At 38.7% G+C, this 23,927-nt stretch overlaps 1 protein-coding gene across 3 annotated transcripts in view; it reads right to left on the bottom strand.

The window, feature by feature from the left end:
• The window catches only part of LOC306888556 (genetic suppressor element 1), a 107,523-nt gene that overhangs the window by 78,038 nt on the left and 5,558 nt on the right, over window positions 1-23,927 (bottom strand). The window contains exon 1 of one of the 3 annotated variants that reach the window (XM_079446931.1): window positions 7,496-7,647. The exons of 1 other annotated variant lie outside the window; for it this stretch is intronic. The gene's annotated coding sequence lies outside the window, so the exon portion shown is untranslated. Of the gene's footprint in view, window positions 1-7,495; window positions 7,648-23,927 lie in introns of those variants that run through there. One more of the 3 variants, XM_079446933.1, reaches the window with a different exon arrangement.

Genomic DNA, 23,927 nt, shown 5'->3' with positions numbered 1-23,927 from the left:
TAGCACAATTACCTCTTATTTAAGCAGCCATATCACCCTGTAGCCCAAGACTGGTTGCCCACTGCAGCTAAGCAGGGTTGAGCCTGGTCAGTACCTGGATGGGAGACCTCCTGGGAAAACTAGGTTACTGCTGGAAGAGGTGTTAGTGAGGCCAGCAGGGGGTGCTCACCCTGCAGTCTGTGTGGGTCCTAACAACCCAGTAAAGTGACGGGGACACTATAATGTAAAATGCACCGTCCTTCAGATGAGACGTTAAACCGAGGTCCTGACTCTCTGTGGTCATTAAAAATCCCAGGATGTCCTTCGAAAAGGAGTAGGGGTGTTACCCCGGCATCCTGGCCAAATTTGCTCATTGGCCTCTGACCATCATGGCCTCCTAATCATCCCCTTACATTGATTGGCTTCATCACTCTGTCGCCTCTCTACCAGTAAGCTGGTGTGTGGTGGGCGTTCTGGCGCAATATGGCTGCCATCGCATCATCCAGGTGGATACTGCACATTGGTGGTGGTTGAGGAGATTTCCCCCCCTTCTATGTAAAGTGCTTTGAGTACCAAGAAAAGCGCTATATAAATGTAACAAATTATTATTATTACTATATTTCAAAAGATCAAGGGAATTTTGGTTTCTCAGTTCATGACCCCTTTAATGGTTAAGTTAAATCTTTGTAATCAAGCAGAATGTATAATTAATAATTGAAATCGTGAAACAATTTAACATCAGTTTATGATGTTTAACCAAAAAAGGACACAATGAAATTCATTTTTATTTTCCAAAATCCACTTTTCCATTGTAATTTTTGTGGATTCCTTTTTAATTAAATTCTAATAATCAAAAAGCATGTCAAATGAATTTTTCCTAAAAGATTAATATTTTAACAATAATAGGGCCATATGAGATTACTCTGAAACTCTGGGGTGTTTTTTCTTTTTTGGTTCATGATTTATTAAACTTTTTTTTAAAATTGAGATAATCAAATAAAAGCATTAACAATTTTAATTAAAATATAACAATTCATTTTATTATTTTATTATTTATAGGATCACAGTAAAAATTATGGAAGAAAAATATAAAGATTTATTAATTTTATAATTATTATTATTTCTTTGAGGAGTACATTCCACTGTACAAAAGTAATTCATTTTTCACAATTTTTTCAAGTTAAACCAAATGTTATTTTGAAGGGCTCTCATGAGGACCTTTTCTTTGTGTATATGACAAAAGTTTTTATCCAATAAAATGGTGAAATGCTAGTGAAATTAACTCTTACTGAAGCTCTGCAGATAAAGTCCATGTGGACTGTCCTCATATAGTGAAATGGCTGAAAAACCACAAGCGTCACACATGCTTGAGAATGCATAGAAGTCAAAAATATGCAGTTTTCACAGCAGTCTTTTTTTTGCTTTAATATTCACAGACATGTTAGTGCATATCGCAATATGATTTATTGCACAGCCCTACTTTATTTTTTAATCATCCAAAATGTCCTAAATTCTGTAACATTCTGTGTCTGATGTGACTATGGCATGTGCTGCTCCCCAGTAGAGAGAGCTACCATCTGTAGATGTTTCGACTGGACATATCATCAGACGATGAAGATACCACAAATGCAACAAAAGCATGTTGAGCCAACAGCTCAAAGTAGTTTTAAACACTACTTGATCCTGGCTCTACTGAATCATTAAAGTGTCTGTTATTGTTTTATTTATTTGTTTTAACCTATGAACAAGCATGGATAAATGTCAGTGTTTACGAATCTATTCTAATCTGCTGATGTGCCATAATGTAAATACTGTAGAGCCACTGCCTTTTAGATACAATCACAGACAGAGGCCATGGCATAGAGCACACGAGGGCACTAGTTAGCAGCCCACGTCTGACCTGACCATGCATAAACACAGAGAGACAATAATCCTGGTGGCTCCGCTATGCTGTGGCCTACTGCTGAGATAAGAGGTGTGCTGCCCTGGAGAGCGTTTAATCTTTAACCAGCAACAGATTTGCCTATCAGCTCATTAAAGCAGTCCAGATCTCCAGGACAGAGCTATCTACTGTCATTCATCTGGAATTACCCATGCGTGTGCGTGACTCAACTAACATGGCCCTCAGGGAGAGTGTGGATATACACACAAACATACAAACACATGCTTGACCCTGAATGACTGGTTTTATCACTGTAGTGTCAATAGATTAGATGGCACACAGCTCCAAACACACAGCAAAAGGGAAACTACAGTCTGCACAAAACCAACACAACACTCCCCTTCCACAGAGCACTATCTACAACTCTACGCAGACTCATCTTTATGACAGACAGCAACAGACTACTCATATGCTGTCCGACACATGAGATAATTTCACCACATTCACCCTTATTTACAATACTTGCTAGTGCAGGGGCCTCTTTTCCAGGCCTAGGACCTTTTTTGGTGTATAGAGACAAGAGTATGCAGCGAACTGTACAAAAAAAGACTTTGGCCTACAATAATATGCAAACGATACCACATTGATGCATGCCTCATGAAAACGTATGTAAATACATAGAAGAAACTGTAAGATGTACTAGTTATCCTGTGCTAGTTTGTTCAATTATCAAATTACAGCTGTGATGAGAGAGAAGTACATCATGATCAGTAAATAAAGAGTTGAATTATGAGTAATGTGGCAATTCTGAAAAGTTACTCATGCTTTCTGGTATCACCAGATATGGGACTGATAAATGCTGCTAGAGTGAAAGAAATACATGAGCTACTTCAGCCATGCAGCTTTACACAGATACACACCATATGACATTCAGCTGATCTGGCAGCTGGCTATGGCACTTCCAGGTGGTTCATAATGAAGCCTTTCTCCTGTGTGTGTGTGTGTCTCATGTGCACAGCCTATTGAAGACAGCAATAGCAGTACAACAGTGTGTGAGCGCTGCAGGGAGTGAAGAATGCTGCCTTTTTGTGCATTGTGTGGGTGTAGAGGATTTTGGGCCACCACTGTTGTGGCCCCTAAGGGTTTCCTGTCAGCTAAGGACAGTAGACTAGCGAAAGCATTACGGAGACTGAGCCGTAAGTGATATGGGGACTTTAAACTCTTCTAAACTGCCCCACTGTTTCACCCCACCGTTTGACCCTTGAGCCCTCCTACAAGCTTACACACAAGACAAGACGGTCACAGACCTGGACAACTCAAATAGAGTGAGCGCTATGTTGTATGAACTCCGGGCTGATAAGGCAAGGTCCGGGCAAGTGTGTGTCTTATCTCCGGCTTCAGTACTGCTCCCGCTGCATTTGTTTAGCTGTGTCTTATCGCCACTAGAGGGATTACAGCAGCTACTGTCACACACTGCTGCTGTGTTCTCAACACTCGTGTCTGGGGCCAAAACTGCTGCTGTATCTCTAAAGTCACACACACACACACACACACAGCAGCTCAAATCCACCAAGTCGCCCATCCAGTGTCCCCTGAAAACTCATGACAACCAAAAGACAACACAATGTAACAACAAGAAATCTGTTTATTTTCTGAATTAATGTCTCTTCATTTGTGTCATTCCTCAAAATGCAAGACTCCTTAAACTCTCTTTGTTTTAGATTTGCTGTACTTTACAGCTTGCATTTAACATTGTGAATCTGCTTTAAGACATAGATAGTTTGGTCAAAATGATGATGCTCTGATTGAAAAACAAAAAAACTACTTGTAAGCCCTTCATGAGAAAATGTAATGAAGGCAGCTTAAGATTCTATCAAATTGAACAGTGCAATCCTGCATTATGTTGTCTTTATAGAAATAAGCTTCTTTTTACTGTTGTATTACACCATATCAAATTCACCCTTGAAAACATGATTTCTCTGGCATGTTTGAGTGACACACAACACTGCTGAGTCTGATACGAAGGTGCTGACAGTTAAAAGGTCTGGTTTCCAGGTCGCGGATGCTGAATGCTGCAACATGTCGAGACCGATCTGGTGTCAAAGATAATATCAGATAACAGCTGTGAGCCGGGGACGCCCGTCACCGCCCGCCCTGAACATTACCCAGCATGCCTAAGCATTTGCATGTGCAGGGCTAAGGCCGTGTTTGACTAGGGCGGATAGGCAAATCAGAGTACACGCTCTGTGAGTTGAGGTCGTCACGAGATTGAACGATATGTAACTGACGGTTGCTTGAGTGCACATGTGGTCTGTTGTGTGATTGCCTTATAGCTAAAGCTTGAGCAGGAAGTGCTCACTTAGCTGGTTTCTATTCATACCTCTGCTATGTGGTTCGGTACTGCCACACAAAATGAGAAAAGTGTGTGTGTGCTCAGTGTAGTCAAACACAACCCCCAGAGGGCGCTATCACACATTTAGGTGAAGAATACATGAGGGGAAAAGATCAGAAGACAGTGTGAAACTAGAAGCATAACCAAATAACAGAGCTTTTTCGGTTACAATGACTCCCTTCTCACGTTTACTAATTTACATCAGAGAATATGAAGGCAGGTGCTATGATAGCACATGGTTATGCCTCTAGTTTCTTGTCATTTATGCTGTTCATATAACAGCTGACGTTTAATGGTTGGATGAATGAAAGTAAAAAAAAACAAAAAAACATTGCATCCTACCAAATCCATGCGAACGGTAGATATCTGTTGAGACTCATAATAGAACATCAAACGCAAATACAGAGAAGAACAGAGGAAGTCTGTCAAAATTATACTGAAAGTGCCTCGCGGTTAACAAAAGACAGTGATGCTGGAGGTGTGAAATAAACAAAACAATGTTTCTACTGCAGAAAGCTAATCTACTTGCATTTCACTGTATTCAAAGTGACATTTTTAGCATTATTGCAAATTATTGCTTCATGCTTCCAAACATTTTTTTTGTATATATTGAGTAAATACGGTGTAAATTATGCTTAATTTCAGCATATGTGTCAGGGGTGTCCAATACTGGTCCCGGAAGTCCACCTTCCTCCAAAGTTTAGCTCTAACCCCAAGTAAACACATCTGGACCAGCTAATCAAGGCCTTCAGGATGACAAGGCAGGTGTGTTGGAAAGGCTGAAAACTGGCCCTCCAGGAGCAGGACATCCTTCAAGCCATCTGTAACTTGTTTGTTATTTTTTAGTTTTAGTTACTTTTTCTTATTTGTAAGTCGCTTTGGACAAAAGCGTCTGCTAAATGACAAAAGTAAAAAAGTAAAGAGTGTAAAGACCATCGACTCTACCGTGCGACTCCACCGGGCAGGGACACCGGCAAGGGATAGTAGTAGCTTTTTATTTAATTTTTTCATTGATATGTTTATTATTGAAATGTTGTTGTTATATGCATGTTAATTTTATTTAATTTATTTTCTTAAATATGTGGGTAGATAGTATTTATAGAGTTGTAACTTTTTAGTTTTAGTTACTTTTTCTTATTTGTAAGTCGCTTTGGACAAAAGCGTCTGCTAAATGACAAAAGTAAAGTAAGTAAGTAAGTAAAAGTTTGTGTGAGGCTTCTAGTGTCATCCATTTACAGTCTGTTATACTGCTTGATATTGTAAACTCGTATTTGTTATCATATATTTTTAACACAATGGTTTGCAAACCCGTTTACTGTGTTTTGTTATTCTTTTAGTAATTTACATTTATATCTGCTGATGAATCGGAAGTCTTGCATATTCATAGAAAAAAAGCTTACTTCCATGTTGCAAAATAAGGTTGGTATGTGAAGGACTTCTTAACTGATATAACAAATGGCCATCCTGTAGGCATCCCATTTTCTAGGTCTAGACATTCCAATCTGCTAGCAATGTGAGATATACTATGTGAAGAGACATAGAGATAGTGTGCTTCGAGACTACAGGACACAGATGAGAGCATTTGATTCCATAAGCGGTACATGAAAAAAAAGGAGCAAGAGGGAGGGCACAAGGGTTCGAGAGGGCAGCAGGGGGTGTGTGTGAGCTTTTCAGCGGGGGTTTGCCCTCTGCAACGGCCCACAGCAGACAGGTGCTTTACGACATGTTGACACAGCTGCTCTGCCACTTCCTGTTGTTCTTTCTACACAAGAACGTCCGTCGACAAGCATGAGGACCCCCACGTGGGCACCCGAAGAGAATACCCATCCCAATTATTTCAGAAAATCTGTTGTCCATAAGAAGAAGAAAAAACCCTTGGCCGGAACACAGCCTCATTACAATCAAATTCGCCTGCAGTTGTGGTGTAGATCTCATCAAGAAAGCTGCTTGGTAGTGCTGTTCTGTGTCCATTCGTACTGGCATGAGAGTAAGGTCACGGCTTTGAGAGTTAGTCAAATGTTAGTTCAAAAAAGGCAAATGTGCCGTGCCTCCTCCGGCATAGGGCTATGGAAACACATGCAAACGCAGGGGCGTGTTATTGGAAGTCTTTTCAAGGATTTGGTTGTGATGAGGACATGCAAAACTGGGTCAGTCTTTTTCTTTAGGCACTGAATGTAAACACCAGAGATTACAGCGGCAGGCTTAATTACTTTTACTAGATCCACAGCTGCCTTTTACTGCCGACAAACTGTCATCATGTTCAAAAAGTGACAAGCGGCGTTACAACAACAGGGCATTTATTAGTCATTGGAAGAAAAGAATAAATGAAATCAGAAGAGACTCTGCTTTCCACAAACAAACAAATAAGCATTTACCAATTTATGCACTGTTGAAAATATTGTTGTAGCCCTTTATGTAAACAAGCTTTTCAAGAACGTTAAGCAACGATATGTAAATGAATGAACTCAATAACACAGCAGTATATGTCCATGAGAGAGTGTCTAATCTGTCATACTACACACGAATATCCTGCTTGAATGCAGTATCATTATGAGACTCATTCTGTATATGATCAGGGCACATGACCCAAAAGTCCAGGTACGTTATATATGTATATATTTATAAATAAGGGCATGGGCTTTGGCTAAGATAGATAGATAGATAGATAGATAGATAGATAGATAGATAGATAGATAGATAGATAGATAGATAGATATTAAAACCGCATAGAAAAAACTGTATTTTTATTTGACACCAGCATACTCTTACTGTTAATGATAAATGATAACTGTGAATACAGCGATTAGAATATATGTTCTGTAAACTCTCATCCTAGAAAGCTGCGGTCTGGGACATCCTAGTAGTATCATCAGTCGCTGACTCATGACGCCCTTAATTGCTGCTGTCTAGAAAGGGAGCTGACTAGGTTTTGAGACACAACCCTGGCTTTGACTCTAATAATCACTACTCTAACTTATGCTTATTTTCAGAAAGAATAAATCCAGTTAGACCCTATTGAGATGTTTATTTGTCCGCGTAATGAAAGCAAACACACACACGTTAAACAATACACACACGCGCGCGCGCCAGCACGCGCACACACAATACACGCGCACGCTCTCGTTGAGCGCCGACTCTCTTTATACTGCGACGGTTCCTTCTCTCTCCCTTATATAAAGCCACACTATCAGTCTTTAAAAGCGCTGTAATACATAAAAAAAATAAACATACAATCTTCTCACCTGTAAAGAGAGTAAAATCCTATTTCCGTATTACAAATGGAAAGGAGACGCGTTTATCCATCGTATCACAGCGCTCGGCAGTACATTGTTGACACACTCGTCGACGGAGAGCCGAGCGGAGCCGGTGAGGGGAGGAGCTTCCTGTCTCATGTGGGCAGGGCTTACGTGAGGAGTTTCCCGCCTCAGAGGAACGACGTAACCAATCCTCCTACATCAAGTGGGGTGCGTGACTGCATGCTACGTAGCTACGTCAGCGTGACTAAATTGATATTCATGAGTAAGGAGAAGAGGGCGGGGTAACGAGCACCTGCTCTCAGGGGTCGGGAGGACCCCACATTAAGTGCCACTGTTTCGAATTAAATGCTCTTCACACAAAATGAGATATCAACAACAAAACAAGAAAAATACACTAAACGGTGGATAAGTACATGATTATAAAATATGTGTGAAGTGTAATTATAGCCTATATATATATATATATATATATATATATATATTACGCAATATATACGTTACAATATAATCCCGTAAAGCTGCTTTGAAACGATTAGCATAGCATAAACGAATAGCGCACTACAAATTAATATGACTTGATGTGAGATTAAATGAGCAGCAGGGGGCAGCACATCCTCTCCCCATCAGGGATTCACGATATCCTTTAGGGACACTGTCAGTGACATTACAGCCTTTTTAGCGTACTTTTACTTAATGCACGCATTCAAAAACAAATACTCAAAACATCTGATATCCTGAATTTTTTTTTTTTATTGTAATGTTTTTTTTTTATTGTAAACTGGGAGCAACCTCCAAAACTCAGCAGGAAGCTTGTGTGCTGTATCTATCAGCATCTCAACTAGTTAACTTACATCAGTTTAATTGGAAAGATGCAGTCTTCAGACAGTATTACTAGTGAACAGCGTGGCTTTGTGGTTCCATCGGTCTCAAATTAGAATTAACCAGCAAAAGTTGGTATTTTTAGCAGGGCAGATGCCTCCATCACTGGTTTACCTGCTTGTCAGCTACTGCTATGAAGGGAGCATCTCTATTTTGCAGGGATCTATGGTTCCAGTGTTGTTCTTCTTCTTCTGCAGTTTAGTGGCGCACTGGCGTTTGGCATAAAAAAGTAAGGTGCATTACCGCCTCCAACTGGTAAGGAGCGTGCATCAGATTTAATAACCTCATTGAATTGCGAACAAAACTATATTCTCTATCTTTGAATTATTTTTTTTTTTTTCGAAATATTTTTTAATTCACGATTCATTTGATTTTTCTTAAGTTTTGCATTTTCATATTTGGAACAGATCATCATCACATTTTCTCAGTTCATATTTCCCTGTGTCATTTTTCCCTATTCTGCACAGTGTGCTAATTGGAGCTGTATGTCTGACCCTAAATGTGGAGATTACAGTTTCTTCTCTTCTATTTCTTTGTGTGTTAAAGATAACTGTATTTCCATCCAAACCAGTGGAATATATCATCTATTTATTCTGCTCGTCTGCCGCTTTAAATTCTCAAGAGTGTTATCATTAAATTGTCAAGCTTTATCGTTACGACTCTGCTATTCTTTAATATTGAGAATGATTTTTAGAACTATATCTTTATTGTTACAGTATCTTATAGTTATTGTCCTTGATGTAAACAGGTCTTTCCTCTACTCTACTCCACTTCTCTATTGTGTTACTCTGTATGACCCTACCATTTCTTTAAATGCCATAAAACCATCTACCTGTTCTATCCTCCTCACACTATTTGCTCCTCATTTGTTATTTAATTATAGGCTACTTTGTCTTCCTATTTCATATTTATGTTTATATCCTTTTTTTCAGTCTTCCTATATTTCAGTTATCTCCTTTTGTTTTATTCCCACAATAGCTGGCACCCATAAAAATATAACACTTCATCCCATGATCTGAATCCTATATAACATTTGTAATATTTCAGTCGAGATGTCTGCTCTACTTTCAGCATATTCCCAGGGTTAACCCCATGTTCCTGTTAGCCTAACCCTAACACTAACCCTGGAAACATCCTTTGTCATGTATTCATTATTTGCCATTAGGAACACGGGACCTTGAGAACATAGGACCCTGGGAACATAGGGTCCTTTGTCCTATGTTTATAATTGCCATAGAAATCTGAGGAACACAGGACCCTGGAAACATAGGTCTCTGGGAACATATAGTCTCTGCTATGACTGTATGGCATATTCATCGATGGACTAATAAAGTGATATGAATTGATACACATTAAAACAAGACAAAGCAACAGCCGGTGGCTGTGCGTATCAGCCATTTTACTTCCGCTCTGTCCTGAAGGTATAAAAGTAGTGTCAGAACAAATAAATACATAGCAGAGAATTTAAATTTGAACGTTACTGAACTACTTTTGCATTTCTGATGGGGCCGTGCCCTAGCCCTTTTTCTTTTTGTAAGTGGATTAGAGAGAGGAAATGTAGGGCTGTCTTTCACTGTGACATTCAAGGGAGCCACCCACTTCTCAGGCAACTTGACCGGCACTTCCCCGGGATCTTAGCCAGGGGAACATCTAAGAGGCACCCTTACTTTTGTCAAAACATTAGAACACTCTCCTGTGCAACATATCCTCTGTGTGTATATGTGTGTAAACACAAGATGTCAGCTTGCTCATCTATCTGAAAAGACTTTAGCCTTCGTGTCACCAAGGAGAGCAGGTTCAGCTGACGACATAATCCTGAGAAATGTGACGTACAATGCTATGGCTTTAATCTTCTATCTGCATGCCTGCAGGACAGCTGCACCAACTAGAAATGGGAGGTTTATTTAAAAAATGTCTTCAGTACAAATTACTAATTACCAGGTCCAAGTAGAATCTTGAGACTTTTTTCTCACATTTTCTGAGCTGATATATCAGAAAAATTAGCAAAATGGATTTAAACATGAGGAAATTAACCCTTTCACAGGTGAGTTTAAAATATTCTAGCTGACCCTTCAGGGTGAGGGTTTTTATTAGGTGACCATTATTATATAACATTTCCCCTTATTGTTTCCACGGTGACGCGTCATGCTCGTCACGTGACACACCACATCCACGAAAACACTGTATGATATGATGTATCGCTTTTATTTAGTTTTTCCTTTTTTATTAAAAATATTCACACACTTGCTTACCATGCCATCAACCATCTGATATTCCGATTCACAAATAATTGTAAGTGAGAGTATTTTGTCATACCATACTACCAGGGGCCCAGAAATAAAAATCCTGCATGTGGGACCGTACTGCTCAAAAGGTTAACTCTTGTTGGTTGGTTGTCCCCTTTTTTAGGATTCTAGACATTCCAGGAATTCCTGTAAGGTGTCTTTGATCATGTGAAAATAATTGTTTCTTATTTAGTTTGTTTTAGAAAAATGGAGAGTATGTATTTAATAGCTATATGTGCGAGAACGCTACAGTCCCATGTCTCCTAGAGTGTGCAGTATTGTCCACTAATGACAGCAGCCTAATTTATTTGGTTTGTTACACATTGAACATTTTTGTCCCACTAGTAAGCCCCACATTGTCACAAAGCATATCTGTAATATGAATTGTAACAGAATACAGTTGCTCTTCTATTGTCCTCATCACGTAACAGCATTCTAAATATTGCGTTGCTTCTCAAGCCAGCTTGTTCTGTAAAACAGCATCAAAAGCCAGATAAAGAGAGATCATAATGTACACAAAGCAGGCTTATTCATTATGTCATTAAACATTCATGACCTGATAGATGCTGTGAGGATGTTTTCCAAAAACACACATTTACATTTCATATTCCACAGTGTAAAGTAGAGTTCAGCTCAGCCTGGGGTCTGAAGCGTCAAAATCTCCCCACACATCCTGTAATTTAGATCCGTCTCTTTCTGGCTCTGGCCTGGGGCAGCTTTCTCTTAATTTAATAAAGGGCTTAAGCTTCAACCCACTCTTGAAGGATCTTACTACTATTAAATTCATTACAATACATCACCCACCGGAGACAAGGCTGTGGGCAGTGAGTGGGCCCTGAATAAATGAATGAATTAATTAAGAACTCAAAAAAGAGAGAACATCTGCCTCTGATCTACCCTGCTCCAGAACCCTCACATCAGATCTATACATAAAGGTAGCAATCTTCTTGTCATATATAATTTTTCTCATTACTGTCATAAAATAAGAGTTAAGGCCATCATTTTCAAAGTTAACCAATGGTTTACAAATGTACAGTTTGAAATATGGAAACTAAACTACCAATAATTAATTACTTTAAATTACTTTGGGTAACAATAACTTAATTACCCAAAACAAATGAACAGTGTTAAACATGAAAATTAAAGATTCATACATTAACAATATGTTAAAAATGATAAAAGCATGAAAAGCTATAAACAGCGAGGCATCAAAAACCCAACCATCATGTCTTTCCAGACAAATTTTAATCTCTTTTTCATTTCAGTGTGTTGATGAGGTTAGGGTTTGCCCCTCAACCATTTGGTCTACTAGAGTATGTTATATGTTCTCTTTTTTTTTAATATGTGAATGCATTTTCTTGGATTTAAATATATGGAGGGCAAAACATATTTTTAAATGTCTTGTACATTCAGGAATTGTAGTGGAGTGTAGTTCAGTGTAGAGAGTATCGCTGATTCTAATGGGTTCCACTGGTTTGTATTAGTTTCTGACCAATAGAAGAGATTTCTTATTAAGGGAGATCAATGCACAGTTCTTAGAAAAAACTTGAAACATACTTCCAACTTTTTTCCTTGTAACATTTATTAGTATATTGTTAATTATTAAAATGTTTAAATTCTTATTATATTTATTTATTAAAGGCTATTTAAAGACATTTTGAAACAAGAATAACTATTTGTATGACTGAAGTCAGAACAGAACAGCTTGTGTGCTTGTAAAGGAAAGACATGAAGGCTGCAGCCCAACACACACACACACACACACACACCGTCTTTTCCCACTGCATGCTCAACATCAAAGACCTGACCTTCCTCCGCAAACATACACACAGAGAACTGGCTCACTGTTTGTCTTTCTCTTTATAACATTGAACAGCTTTCAGAGTCCTTCACATTGTCTGTAGAACAGATCAGGCAAGATTTGTCTTTTTACAGACACATATAGACACAGCAGGCTATATGACACCCAACATGACACACAGTTTGACCTCAGGGTCATAAGGTCATGACAGACAGTCAAAGACAGAGAGGAAGCGGAGGCAGACTTTCTGTGGTGGGCTGCAAGAGCAGACCACAGTTTAGTGAACGCTGTAAAATCAGACAGTTAGCCAGGGGATGGGCTGGAGAGGCTAGCTTTGAAAGCTGTTTGCTAATTGTTGTTGTGTTTACTGGACTGCCTTACTAAATAGCCTTACTCAGTTGATGCCTTACGTTTTGAGAGAGAGAAAAAGCAGTGAACAACATCTTTCTTGGGTCTATCTGAAAACAGAAAAATTATTATAAGCAGCCATGGTGTGAGGAATTAAATTTTGCTTGATTTTTTCATGTTTGTTATAAAAATAAGCAGTATATTTGAAGAATTCAAAAACTCCTCCTCAATGCAAAAAGAGTGCTTATTGTAACCAAACCACAAAACAACTTATTCTCTATTTCTGCAACTTTGTGAAATCAAAACAGGAACACCTTCCCAGCAAAACATTACACCTTCAGTCAACTTCAGTGAACCGAGAAAGACATTCACAGGGCACTGAATCCAGCAGTCACCATGAAAACAGACTCTGATAGGATGTGATGCAGACTATTAATGACTGTGAACACGCCTTATAAATCAGCCTGTGCTCACAAAGACAATACAACTTTTTATTTACATGAAAATGTATATTACATGAAAAGCTAATGCAAATGAGATGAGAAAATGTTTTCTGATTTGTGACGTAAATAAAATAAAATAAACATTGTTTCATATTAAAGGGGTCATTGAATGCCCATTTTAGTTAATATGATTCTTTAGGGTCTTAAACTTACACTAAAATTCTTTAGTGTAAAAACCACCTTCTTTACCCGGTCAAAATCTGCTCTGTTTTCAGCAAGCTGTTTTTTAGGCCATGTTGCTTTAAATGCTAATAAGCTCTGCTGACCCCGCCCCTCTCTTCCATGGAGTGACGAGCAGACTGTAAACTTCAGGCGCGAAACTGGCTAACTAGCACATATTAGGTGATTTGCAAAGATTCATAAAAACCCCTTATACTCACTTATTCTGTAGATGAAGCTGGACCACGAATGATTCGTGCGAACATAGACACATTTAGGTAGATCGGGGATGGGTGCATTCTCTTCAAAACGAAAGTACGTTAACGTTAATCCTCTGCGTCTTCAGTGGCTCAGATGTCGGTAAATGACGACTGCTATGTTCATTAACAAAACACCTCAATCGGTTAATCGGAGACATTCTTGTCTTCCCCTGCACCGGAGTCGACACAATGGCGGACTGATGACAGCTCACTCAGGGCGGGTCTAAGATAATCATGGGAACGGCCTGTGCAGAACTACGTCATTATGACAAGAACCTCAGAACAGCCTGATTTGAGAAAGGGGATTTTAAAATAGGGATTTAAAAAAAGAAAACACTGGGTGGATTTTTATCATTATAAGATGGATGTGTACACACACTTCCAACACACATTTATGTTCAAACTACTTGTAAAGTGAATTTAGCATCCGATGACCCCTTTAATGTTTGGTAATTATAAAAAACATGCATAATCTGTGAGATTAGAGGGCAAAATAGAGGGCTGTTCACATAAGATATTTTGTGACTGTTTGTCAATGTAAGCATGCTCTATATGTAGGGTGACCATACGGGACATTTTTACGGGACCCACCCTTGCCAGGATTTCTATATTGCCTGAAATATCCAGGTTTTGGCTGTTTGCACTGTGCAGATCGATCGTTGTATGACATTATTTCAGGAGAGCTATAGAGAGCAGAGCAGACGGCTCCTTATGCTTTCAAATAGCTCTCGCTGTACTTTGGTGTCATACAATGATCGGTGCGCAGCTTCAAGCAGAACGAACAAACAAACACATGCGTGTATTTGCATCGCTTTGATCGTCCTCACCTCCTCACGTGCCACGATTGGTCGATTATGTACAATAGCTGCATGTTATTGGTCAAACTACTTTGGATGTTTTAGGCGATATACAGTAAAAAGCCTGGCCAGGACGTGTCCTGTATAAATGGCACAAATGGCCACGCTAGCTATATGGATGTCTTTGATGATGAATTTAGCTATTTTGAATTCATGTCTTTGAAACCAATGGTGTTTTTGTTAAACCATGAATAATTTAAATACATTTATTAAGGACGAATCTACACATTAAGCTGGAATATGATTATTTTGTATTTTTGTGTTTGTATTTTATAGCCAAAATATTTTGACAAAAGAAAAAATACACCCCTCTTTAATGACACATTTCTGAGTGAAACTATTAAGCATCTGGATTTGAATAGTAAAATGTGGGCTATGATATTATTGGGTACATTTTTTCCCTGCCTACATGGCAGAGTTTTTATGCAAGATAGGTAAAACAAAAATGATGAATCATTCAGAATAATACCAGATACCTTTATTAAGAAACTAAGCAAAGAGTCAGTGTTAATGTAGTCCTTAACACTTTTTAAACTAAGTGAATTAAATGACAAACTTTCCTTTTGTGCCTCTGTCACACGCACACGCACACACACACGCACACACACGCACACACACGCACACACACAGGTGCTACTCTATTAACAGAAGTAGCAGTAATGGCTGTCAGAACCACTGACCCGACTATTACACTGCTTCTCTCTGCTCAGCCCTTCTATTGATCACAGTGCCACACACCACCAGCAAACCAACTGCGAGCAGACCCACCCTCTCCTCCATCTGTACATATACACTCTCACTCACATCTGGAATGCACACTCACACCCATGGGCATCATTTTGTTGGTTGAAGTCTGGCTGACTGTGACACCACATAAATGTAACCTTAATAATATTCACAATAGTAAATTATCCTGTGCTAATATGCTAAATGGCTAGAAATACCACACTGACTTCTCGTTAGGGTACAATAAGAGACGGACCAAATATTTGACCATAACCTTTTACTGTCTTGATAAATACACATGGAATTTCAGTATTATGATCAAATTATCTACATATTAAATTGCATAAAGTCATTAAACTAATTGTGTAATGCAGTGATACATTTTTATTTGATAACTTAGTCCTTCTGTTACTGTCAGTTTTATGATATTGTGGGTTAGTAGATAAATGCTTCCATCTGAATTTGTAAATAAGCCATAACTTCACTGTGGAAAAAAAAAAAAAAAGTTGAGCCAACTTAAAATTTTAAGGCAACCAGCTTCAGCAGATTTTTGAGTTCTCTTAACTTATTTTTGTACTAGATTCTCAAACTTTTTGTTGTATAAACTAAAAACAACAAGTTGAGAAAACAAAAAAAATCTGCTGAAGTTGGTTGCCTTAAAATTTTAAGTTGGCTCAACTATTTTTTTTACAGTGTTGTTAGTCTCTTTATAAACTTTTTGCATAATGCAAGAGTCATGAATTAAAAACCAACCATGGTAAAACATAGCAGGTAAAGGATGTCTATGCTCACGACACACACAAGTGAACTGAACACCTGGAAACTGTCCAAGACCATTGTTCTTCTTGTGTGCTATGCTTTTGATAAATTAATCACTCAGATAAGTTCTAGTACTACAAAAACTGCCTGCTGCTGTCATTACCAGCCTTTCATTAGTATAGTAGATACTATAAAATCTTAAAAAGCATTCAAATATCATTTTGTTCCCAAAATGGGCCCGAGACATCAGAGAACCAATGCTTTTTGACATCAAGTGTTACATATTTTGATGCACCACATTTTAAACTTTAATTCTGTCACTTAAATTATCTTAAAACTGCTCTGAATCCGAAAATATGACTTAAATTATAACACATAACTTGTATGCACTATTATGATAATATCCATTCACTTGGTTGTATTAGTTGTATTGTAATTTTTAATGGCCTGTGTGTGTGTGTGTGTATGTGTATGTATTTGCATATGTTGATGGAGGAAATTAATATAGCATTTAAAACCACAGCTCAGCAATGTATCACAAAAGCATATTTCAAAATGTATTACTACATCCTCCCAAAATACCTTACTCTAAACCCAAAATCTATAACTTCTCATAATTTATCAGGCGATGTGTGTGTGTAGAATTAAAGTGCTCACAGGCTCTGCCCAAAGAACAGATGGCCATCTGGATCCAAGGAACTATTTCGGCCAAAGCAATTATTCGTCAAATTATAACATACCACTGCATAATCTCCACCAGAATAACTCATACACATGGGAGGTGTTCTAACTAGTGCTTGACAAAGACAAGGGATGGTGAATAAATGTAAGGTATTTTCAGATGGAACACAGCACCCAATACAATGCATTCACATTTCAAACAGTTGTGGTCAGTACACAGATATCAGTTAAGTGTTAAAATGTGTACTGAGATCTATTTTGTGACACACAGATTTATGTAGAAAGATTAAAGTTGATCCAGACAGCCTAATATTTAGCTATATTTGCTAATTTTGTGTGTGTGTGTACAGATTATCTATGAATAGATAAATGTAATTTTTCTATGCATCAAGTTTTGGAAAATCCAGACATCCTGTGCAGTCTTAAAGTCATTGCCACTGTTAATATTTGAAATTGTTTGAAAACTGAAATTGTTAATAAATATTAATTGCAATTAATACACGATCAGGAAGTGGCAATGAGGGACAATCGTGACAAAGTAGAGAAGGCTAAATAATTCCTGTTACATTAGTGAAAAAGGAAACACAGGCAGATGTAACAGAGAAAAGGGAATTATTCCCAGCAAAGTAGTAAAGATGTCTTGTGGTTGATAAGTTCCTAATGGAAGAGGGCAGAGAGACAGAAAGAGACGGGTGAGTTCAAGCTCTCGCTAATGGACTAATCACATTGATTTCCATTTAGCTGCCGACTCTGATGTTATTTATCATGCTTAACAAAACCACTCGTCTCTCTCTCACCCTCTGTTTTTCTTGGCATGGCCCGTTGTTTAACCAGTGGTGGAATGCTGTCCTCAGTGTTTTCCTCCCTCTCAGCCGCCCGTCTGCTGACCCTCAGCTCTGAGCCGCCAAACTAATGTAATGTGTTGAGGCCTCTTCATACTATAAGCATATAATCCATCACGGTTTCAACATTCCTGCCTCCACACCCTCCAGCACATGACCCTGACATGTAGCTTTTTACTAACATCTTACTTCACCAGGAGAACATTAGTACTTGTTCCTCAGGCCACGCAGTCTGACAGCATTATGGTTTTAGCTAAACATGTTTCAGATAAAATTTGATAAATTTTCTGCTTGTTTGCCTTTAAACTAGTATTAAAGGGAAGAAATGACATCCAATTCTGTGAGGCATTTTTGATTATTCAACAATATAATGTAGGATTGAGCTTGGTAACATCAGTCCAAACATGTTGTCAGGTTAAGATATTAAATATCAACGATGCACTGGTCTTGGTGACATCAGCAGAAAAAGAAAATCGTTTCAGAGGTGGAGCAAGTTACATTTGGACAAAAGATTCTCTTTAGTGCGTTAGAAAAATATGCATAAGATAAAGACGTGTATTAATAAAGAAAACTGAACTAATTTCAACTTTAAGTGTGAACTAAAATGCTTCCATGAAAGCAAAGGGATGAGAGAAGGGCATAGATATTGTTTTTGTGGCATTAGTGTGAGCTTCAAATCTACTCTTGGCTTATCTCATGACTCCATCCTGTCCTTTTACTGGAAATTAGCAACAGCCCCTTTAAAGCCTGCAGGCTACTGGGAGAAATGATACATTAGTGAAAAACGACAGAAGACAGAACAGAGAAAGTTGGACACTGCAGGGAAATCTGGTGTGTAATAGTAAGATTTCATATGTAATCACGACCTGCTCTAAACTTCATACTTGACTAGACTTGTTCATCAGGAGCAGTGTGGAATCATGTGGAGTCATTTCATGTGTTCTAGGTGAATAACCTATTCACATAACATAGACATAAAAAAGTCCATTATTATCCCTGTGCCAAAGAACAATAAACCCTCTTGCCTGAATGACTATCGCCCAGTTGCCCTCACATCTATAGTCATGAAGGTTTTTGAGAGACTTGTAAAGAGCCACATCTGCTCCTCCATCCCTGATACTTTGGACCCTCTTCAGTTTGCCTATCGCCCAAATAGATCCACGGACGATGCCATTTCTCACGTTCTCCACTCTTCCCTCACACACTTGGACAGCAACAATGGGAATTATGTAAGGCTGCTATTCATTGACTATAGCTCAGCTTTCAACACTATAGTCCCCATCAAGCTGGCATCTAAACTCACAGACCTCGGCCTAAACTCCTCACTCTGTGACTGGATTCAAGACTTCCTCACCGGCAGACCTCAAGTGGTGAAAGTTGGCCAGTTCACCTCAAACTCCATCACTCTGAACATAGGAGCCCCACAGGGCTGTGTCCTGAGTCCCCTGCTCTACTCTCTCTACACGCATGACTGCGTGTCCTCTCACAGCTCCACATCTATTGTCAAATTCGCTGATGACACTGTGGTTCTGGGCCTCATCTCCAATAACGATGAGACCGCATACTTGGATGAGGTAGAGAGACTCACATCATGGTGCCAGGACAACTGTCTCTCTCTGAATGTGGGGAAAACTAAAGAGCTGATCATGGACTTTAGGAAGAGACAGCAGCAGCCCTACACTCCTCTTATGATCAGTAGGACCCCTGTGGAGAGGGTGAGTAGCTTCAAGTACCTCGGTGTAAACATCTCCGAGAACCTGACTTGGACTACACACATCCAAACACAGGTTAAGAAAGCCAGGCAAAGACTGTACCACTGCGACAGCTGAGGAAATTCAGGGTCTCACCAGCAATCCTGAAAACGTTCTATTCAGGGACCATAGAAAGTGTATTGACTCAGTGCATCTCAGTGTGGTATGGAAACAGCTCCAATCAGGACTGCAAAGCACTACAGCTGAGCGCATCTCAGGGTCTGCTCTCCCCTCTCTGCAGGACATCTACCTCAAACGCTGCAAAAATAGAGCTGTCAAAATCATTAAGGACTCTAATCACCCTGGTAACCGACTATTCACTTTGCTTCCATCTGGTAAGCGCTTCCGTAGCCTGATGGCAAAAACTGAGAGACTTAGGAGGAGCTTCTTCCCCCAGGCCATCAGGTTCCTAAACTCTAACTCTGTGTCATAATATCACTTGACTCCATGTAATATCACCATATCAATAAGTTATTCATAATTTTTCTCCATGTAAATATCATATATCAATAAGCTATTCATAAATTTTCTCTACCTCATATTGCTGCTATTCAAATACCCTGTACAATTTTTTGCACATTCCTCTCATTACTATTTGTCGACAACATACTGACCTGCACATTTATATTATATTTTTTTATCTTATCTTATCTTATTTTATCTTATCTTTTATTTTATTTTATGTTTGTACTTCTTAATATTTGTATTCTTTATAATTGCACTGTCCTTGGAGCGGATCTGACCTACATTTCACTGCTGGTTATACTCTGTATAATTGTGTATGTGACAAATAAAACTCTTAAATCTTAAATCTTAAAATCTTAAATTTAAATGAATAATACCACTGTATTAAAATCATGATAATATCTGGAAAAAAATAAATAAAAGAAATTGCAAGTTTTTTCTAGGGTATGTGGTTCAGTGTTAAAGGAAGAGAAATAGATCACCAACTAAAAGAAACACTGTAATTATATTACACATAATGGCTCATATGCACACAATATCCTGTATTTCTGGTGGACTGGGTATTAATAATGGCTTTGGTGAGGTTGACACTTCATCCCTTCAACTGAAGAAAGCTTTAATATTTGCGTTGCGTGACCCAAGTTTATGTAACTGTAACGTGTGTATGATTGAATACAATCAGTATGGGGTAAGAATGTAAACAGAGAATTCAGGAGGTACGCTAACAAAAGTAGCTGATATTAAGGGCCTGACTGAGGTTTACCACTTGAAGGAATCTATAGCGATTTACAGCAGTGAATATCATTTAAGACCATTTTACAGCATTTAGAATTCCAACTCTAAATTGGAACAGAGGTGGTGTCACAGGTTTTCTGTTTTCAAAGATATTTATTTTGAACGAATCTATGGACTCTCACTTTCTATTAGGTTCTTTCGTATTTGTGTTATCTTTTCCTGTGCTTGTATTTGTTTTCATAGTAACTGATAATGCTCACCTGCTGTCAATGATCTAATTTAATGATGGCCTCAAGTGCAAATAGGAAACTTGCACCAAATAACTACATTTGAATTGCAAAATATTAATTTCTTTCACATATTTATATATGGTATCGCAAAAAATTGTTTTGTTTCCATAAATCACAGTTACAGATTCACAGTTGAATCTTGAGTGATTAATTTGCAGTATACATATTATACAGTAGATATATTAAATTATATTGTCTGTATTATAGATGAGCGGTTTTGATGTGTTTCATATTTGCACACATCCCTTCTAATGTCACAACTTGGTAACTTGTGCGTCAATCTCAAACCCACTTGTAAATATAACTTCACTTGACCATTCATGAGGAACTTGTAATTATTTTGATTCCATTTGAAGGGCACATACACTGTAAAAAAAAAAAAAGTTGAGCCAACTTAAATTTTTAAGGCAACCAGCTTCAGCAGATTTTTGAGTTTTCTCAACTTGTTGTTTGAGAAAACAAAAAAAATCTGCTGAAGTTGGTTGCCTTAAAATTTTAAGTTGGCTCAACTTTTTTTTTTTTTACAGTGTAGGTTTCACACTCTATTTCTTTAAGTTTTTGGTGGGTTTTTGTTTTAACACAGCAATTTTTGTATTGTCAAGTTTAAGCTGTGTCATTTTGATTTTGCTTTGAATGAAATATTCTTCTTGTTATCTTCTTTTAATCATGTATATTTTTCATATGTTTGCAAAAGATGAGATTAAATCCACACAGTGTCTCACTCCTTGTTTCAATGGCTCTGTTGTTTTGACATTGACATTATAGAAACTAAAGTGTTATATGTCTAATTTGATGAAAAATCAAAATTGATAATGCATTTATATAATCTAATTCCTCTGTTGAGTCACTGTTTCTTTTAATTACAATTTGAATTTAATTGCATTTTAAATTCCAAGCCAATGTTGGGCATGGCCAGTTCAATTGAAAATCTGCTTAATAAATTGAAAGGGAAGCAATTGTGTGTGTATTTTTTAAGAAATAAACAGCATTAAAACCATTAAAGCATTTAAACCAATGATGTAATGCGTGAGAATTTCCAGAGGTTAAATAACTGTTAGGTGTCAGATTTTTGCACAAGCTCTTAAGGGCGCTTGTGCTGATACAGTTAGGTAGGTAAAGGTTGTTTTATAGTAGCATTGAAAAGACTAGGGCCTGCTGAAAAAGCAGAGATCAAGGAAGAGTCTCATTTTGTGATATAAAACGGCTGGAGAACTGATTGTCACAGATGACTTCTGGTGTTTTTTTAAGGCCACACAGCTGAAGAAAGTGTGTGGCCTTAAAATGAAATGAAGAAAAAAGAAAAAAGAAATGGAGCTGTCAAGAGACAAGAGAGAAATGCTCAAATGGAACAGAAAAGTCAAAAGGTGATTGCTAAAAGGATGTGGCTGTCATAAACCTGATCAGAGATAACTGCTTGCACACACACAAGTCGTAAGAGCAAACCTCATGCTGTGAAGCAACACACTACGTTTGGTGTGTTTGTGTTTTTGTGTGTGCGTGCACAGATGGCGTGTGAGAGACGAAAAGAAGAGTGGTGTGAGGTCTGTCTACACAGGAGGGAGAAATTAACTCACTCAAATTTTACTGCCGGCCTCTTTCCGTCTTACAGCCATTAACATCTGCTATCTGCAGAGAAACCAGCATCTCAGGTCATAAAGCACGCTATAACTAACAAGATCATATCACGCTGCCACATCCAAGCCTGAACACATCTTAATGTGCCTTTCATTTTCTTATATTAATGACTTTATCTAAGATTTACATGGTTGTGTGTTGGGTACATTTGAGAGAAGACCCGTGTCGCCATCCCACCAGCCAGCACAACTTTGATCAGGTGGAACAAACCCGGCCTGACAGGGGCTTAATGGGGCCACTGGCCTTTGGCTCCTTACATCTGTGGTGGAGCAGTCAGTCAACACACGGAACCCTGACATGCTGCTGTACATCCCACTGCAACATCTGCTTGTGTGAGGGGCACCGGCAGGGTGCTGCTCATTTCATACTGGGCCTGGCACATTGCACTTGGACAGACAGGTGGCCCAGCCAATCACGGAGCTGTGAGCATGCCGAACCTGTCTCCAGCACCTGCTCCTTTCATCCTTTAGTGGCCTGGGTGAACAGCATCCATGTAGCAAGCTCTCCTGGCATTGTCCATCCACCATCTGGATATGCGAGTTGCCCTTGGCAGGCACAATGACCCTCTCTCAGCACCTAATTAATGTCATTGATTATCTTGACCTAAACACAGCCCAAGATGAGACAATTAAATCTAGGGGTAGAATGTGGGACTACTTATGTAACCTTATTGTATTTAATATATACAATAAGCAGAATAATTGCAACATAAATGTACAAAGATGGAGATGTGATTAGAAAGCATGAAGCTTGCGGTGTCGGTATGACGGTAGGGTTGGCATCGGACGATGTCTACAGTGAAACATCGTGATGGACAATGACATCGGTTGGCGGGGTTAGGGGTGTGCCTGAAGCGTGCATCCGTATGCAGAAACGCACGGAAAACAAATAATGCAATCTACGGAGCCACTAAAGGGACATGGTTAGCCGCTTGCTAGCGGTAGCCCTTTACATTACAGTACATGAAAGTTCACTTACCACATACACAGACTAAGGAGAGATGACTGATAGGACAATGGCAAATGATTTGCAGATACTGAGCACCACTGACAAATATCTAATCTTGTAAAATGTGTGGTAAGTACTGCCGCTCCATAGTATAGAGTCCGTGTGATCGCGAATCTTGAAAGTGAAAGTGAAATGACAGCGCACATTCGAAAACGGTTTCAATGCTCTGCATATTAGTAGCGGCTCCCTGATGCCAGCAATTTATATACAGTATAATTATCCAACGATTTAATTGCGAATTTCATAGGCTATTCCCTTTAGGGGTTTCGTAGTACACTTCATTTCCTTTCCGAACACGGAATTGGGATGTGGCGGATTGCGGAAGAGGGGGTGGGAGGGAAGGAATCGAGATGTCAGTTCAACATCGTGATGTCTCTCAGCCATCAGCGATGGATGATGGCATCGTCTATCGGCCCAGCCCTATTTGACAGTC

Source organism: Barbus barbus (genome assembly GCF_936440315.1).
Source record: "Barbus barbus genome assembly, chromosome: 22".
Taxonomy (NCBI): Eukaryota; Metazoa; Chordata; class Actinopteri; order Cypriniformes; family Cyprinidae; genus Barbus; species Barbus barbus.
Note: the sequence above shows the minus strand (reverse complement) of the source record. Positions and strands in the feature narration are given on the sequence as shown.